We start from the raw sequence: 4,756 nt of genomic DNA, 5'->3' as shown, positions 1-4,756 counted from the left end.
TGGGAACAGGAAAGAGAGTATTTCCCCACTGGGATGCAGCTCCAGTGGGGAAATATCATTACATCAGCATAGTCTTACATAATTTTAGATGTTCTAGTAATCTAATACAATCCTATTGAATATCATGAGATACGTCCCATTGACTAGTGTTCCTGATACTGGAAGGTACTCTGTATGCTACCAGAGGAGAAAGCTAAATACTAACCTAGCTACAAGCCTGTCACCCCTGTGGTCTAGTGTCTTTTGTATAAGAAGGTACTTTGTATGCTACAAAAGGAGAAAAGTATTAACCCAGCTACAAGCCCTTCTATGTACAACAGTTATCTGCCTTCATGATACGCTGTTGCAATGGTGGTACAACAGCTGTGAGAGTAACCAACCACTATATGATTGTTTCTAAAAGTTTATGTATTTACTTATTTGTATGTTTAAGTTTTAACTGATTTTCATGAATTTCACATCATGCACCCCAATCCCACTCATCTCTCCATCTCTTAGTACCCTGTCTCTTAGTACCTGTCCTTTGCCTATGCAACCTCACTCCCAAAAAAAAAAAAAAAAACACGTTGTGGGAGCTGTATATGTCAGTATGCCCCATGACTTACCTTTTTTCCCACACTTCCTTACTTATAAATGCTCATTGGCTTGGTTTGAGGCCTCTGGCTTCTACTACACTATCAATACTGGATCCTCACTGGGACTCCCTTGGATACCCTGTTGGTGCCCTGTATCATGGAGATCCTGCAGCTTTGGATGTGCAAGACTAGCACCTTCACATGGTCCAGCAGTTCGTTGATTGAGAAGATGTTGGGGTGGGCCAACTCAAAGCCCTGAATCTGGGCCTGGGTGATGTCTAAACTGGTAAGCCTGTCAGCTATCCTGCACCTAGAACCTTATTTTGTTAATTTTAGTTTTTATTTATCTGATGAATTTGAGGGATGATGCCTCTTTGTAGCTATGGCTGGCCTAGGAATTGCTTTGTAGGCCCATTTTACCTTGAACCCATGATTTACCTGCCTCAGCTTCAAGTACTAGGACTATTGTCGTTCTCTACCACACTCAACTGAGAAAACTTTTGTTAATTTCATCCTTACCGGTATCACCAGGATGCTGTTACTTCATGTCTAGGGAGCTAGATCTCTTATTTTCATTGCTTTTGTTGTGTTTTGTGTACTATTAACTTTCACCTAGTTTTATGACATCTTTTAAAACACAGTGGGAAAGATTCCACTGTAATTACATGTATAAGTTATAATAGCTTAATGATTACAAACAGAGTGAATGCCATCAATTTTATACCCGCAATGGATACATACCTTGAGGGGAGGAAGTAAGTGTGAGTCAATCCAGTGGAGCTAGAGGGCAATCCTAAATAGGTGAAAATAAGGCATTTTGGAATTGTACGTGAATCTCAATGTCATTGTCGTAGCATTGAGTTTTCAATGTAGGAAAACTACATGCAGCACGAAATTTCAGTGAAGATCTAAAAGTTATTAAACTAGTTGAAGATAAAATGAGACTGAACACTGTTCCCTTGACTGTCAGACCACGAGAATTCTGAGGTCAGTGTTACCATGGTCTGAGGCTGTGGTCCTGGTTTCACAGAACCCTGGGAACAGGAAAGAGAGTTTTACCCCTCCAGGATGGATGCAGCTCCAGGGGGAAATGCCATGGTGTTTAGCACAGTCTTACATAATTTTGGATGTCCCTAAGTAATCCAATGCAGTCTTATTAAATAATCATAATAATGGGATGCAAACTCCATACTCAGTCATGGGAAGAAACTGAGTAAACAAAAAACTTAACTACAGGGCTTTCCAATATCTCAAACAATTTTTAAAAACAGAAGACAGCAGAAATTGTGAATAAGAAGAGAGCCACAGAGATGAAAGCATGAATATAGCAAAATTCAACCTAGAATGTTATGATGATGCTGTGGAACCAGAGTTTAGCACTTTATGGAAAGTGGACTTTTTAAGAGCTTCATTCACATATGCTTTAATGTCTCAAATATATCCAGATCGTATTATAATCCGGGTGCTCCAGTGATTCCTTCCCATCAAATACACTAGAAAACAGTGGCACTTATTTGTGGATTTTGCTGAATCGATGAACAAAGGCTTAAAGATATGCACAAAAAAAGTCCATTTTTGCAATGAAGAACTCATTATTTGGTATGATGTATATCAGAAGGGATATGATGCTCAATACAATTCAAAGTGATGATGGTATTGATAATAAGATTGGCTTTAAGATTAATAAAGCGGCTATTGGAAAGCCTGCAGCATGTATAGACTCTCTCTTGGGTCATCTCCACTCTATATCTGCATGAGCGTTGAGTGGAAAAAGAGGCACTCAAAAAAGGACAGGCAAGAATGAGTACACGCTTCCCAAGAGAGAGTAAAGTAAGGCATATTCAAGTGTGTCCTCAAGGAAGAGTTGTAGTTTGTATAAGACACACTACAATATGTTGGAGTAGGCCAATTAATCCTTTTTAAATTGCCCTGGCAGCGACAGCAGCTGTGGGAATTTCTCACCACCTGCCTCAATGTTCTGGGTTTCTGAATGAAACACACACACACACACAGAGAGAGAGAGAGAGAGAGAGAGAGAGAGAGAGAGAGAGAGAGAGAGAGAGAGAGAGAGCGCCTTCTACAGTAATGCGCCTTAAACACCTCAGTGGTTGGGTTTTTCCAAACTTCACATGACAAACTCTCTCCTTTCATATTCCTGAATTATTACTAAAACCTATATTCCATCCTGGTCGCCCCGACCCAGGCCTGTTTCCACCCCCCCCCCCCCCCCCCCCGCCATGATCCCCATCTGTTACATGTTGGCTGTCTCTCTGTCCTACACTTCTCAGGACTGGTCTTTCTCCTTTCCCCGTATGGCGGGTTCTAAATTCTTTTTCCTCTCCTGCTCCCCTTGCCTGTAAATCCTAAAGTCCTACCTCAGTCTCCTTGCCCAGCCATTGGCCACCGGCAACTTTATTTACCAATCAAATTCAATGGGGGCAGGTATGCTCAGCGTCTTACATGCAGATTCTCGTGCAATTTTGGGAACCCAATTAACATAATACGAGCATCAGACCAAATCCACAATAGCACTGTAGACTATGGACGTTTTTTTTTTTGAAATGTAATTTTCATGTTTAATTTTCTCTAAACAAGGATTTTTTCACACATCTTCTAACTCCTCTTGACACTGTTAATCCAAGATAATAGTAGCATTTATACCATCAAGACAAAACGTTTGCTACACTACAGTATACCCCCAAAATTTAAAAGTACATGGATCTAAATAGCAAATTCTTTCTCTATAAACTGCAGTTCTTTTTGTTCCTTAAGGCAGGTGCTTCCCATTGTAATGTTCTATACTATGCAATGTAACATTCTATATTCTATGAACAATTAACATTTTCAAACTATAACCTCATCATTACTTCTTTTCTGTCAGCAAAGTCCTCAGGAATGCAGGGCTCACCACTTGTCCAGGGGGCCACGTTCAGGGATGTATTTGACTGCGCAGCCATCGGAGATGAGGCGCTTCGCAGCCACCTTGACTTCAAATTCATAGGCATTGAACTTGGTGAAGCCCCACTTCTTGGAGACGTGGATCTTCTGGCGGCCGGGGAACTTGAACGAACTTGGCTCTGCGTAGGGTTTCGAACACGTGCTCCTTGTTTTGTAGCTTGGTGAGGATAGACATGATGACCTGGCCGATATGGACCCTTGCCACAGTACCTTGCGTTTTCACGAAGACACCTCGCATGCCGGTCTGGAGCCTGTCAGCGCCCACGCAGGACAGCATCTTGTTGATGAGGATGCCATGGGAGGGGTGCAGCTGCACTCTGATGTGGAAGCTGTCCTTGCCACAGCTCTTCACCATGTACTTGTTGGCACAGATAAGTGTGGCCTCCAGGGCTTCAGAGGAGAGAAGTCGGACACCATGCGGCCACAGAGTGGAAACTTGTCCACCTTCACCTTCTTCCAACCCAGGTCAAAGATGCGGATCTTCGCATCTGGGACCCCCTAGGCAGGATTTTGGGTACAGCTTGTTCTTACAGTACTGGTAACAGCGAGCCGGACAACCCATGGTGACAGCAGGAACCTCAGCCATGCATGCCTACCACCAGCAGCAAAATGGACTATGGGCTCTTAAAGGGAGAGCCTTGTATACCTTGTCAGTGGTTCTTAAGGCCCATCTCAAAGGTTGCTAACACATTACTATTTCCTTTTGTTCTATCTTTTTGGCAGCAACAGATATTTGTGAACAATCATTTGGGAGCTGGGAGTTAAACCCATCACTTCTGGAAGAGCAGCCACCTCTCCTGTCCCTGTTCTGTTACTTTTTTATTTCAATTTAATGTATTATCTTATTTTATCATATTTATTTACCAGTTTTATGTTCCTTATTTGTCTAATAATCTTATGCATATTTGTGAAGAGCCTCGAAACAGCAACAAAAACTTCCTTACTTGTCACCATTAGAAAGTAAAATTTGTATAAACTTTGTCTTTCCACAATTCTTTTTGTTCCAAGACAAGGTTTCTCTGTTTATCCCTGGTAGTCTTGGAACTTGCTCTGTAAACCTATCTGGCCTCAAATTCACAGAGATCCACCTGCCTCTGCCTCCTGGGTTCTGGGATTAAGGACATGTGCCACCACTGCCCAGGTCCTTTCCATAATTCTTAATCTCCAATAATTGCATTATTTTTATTTTTTAAAGAGGAAATGGAAAATGCACAGACATTCTG

The 4,756-nt window shown here is 41.9% G+C and overlaps 1 pseudogene; it reads right to left on the bottom strand.

Moving 5' to 3' along the window:
- Window positions 1–3,464: 3,464 nt before the first annotated feature.
- Window positions 3,465–4,095, bottom strand: LOC117721848 (large ribosomal subunit protein uL16-like; annotated as a pseudogene).
- Between the last annotated feature and the right edge of the window lie 661 nt (window positions 4,096–4,756).

The sequence above is a fragment of the Arvicanthis niloticus genome, chromosome 16, assembly GCF_011762505.2.
Source record: "Arvicanthis niloticus isolate mArvNil1 chromosome 16, mArvNil1.pat.X, whole genome shotgun sequence".
NCBI lineage: Eukaryota > Metazoa > Chordata > Mammalia > Rodentia > Muridae > Arvicanthis > Arvicanthis niloticus.
Note: the sequence above shows the minus strand (reverse complement) of the source record. Positions and strands in the feature narration are given on the sequence as shown.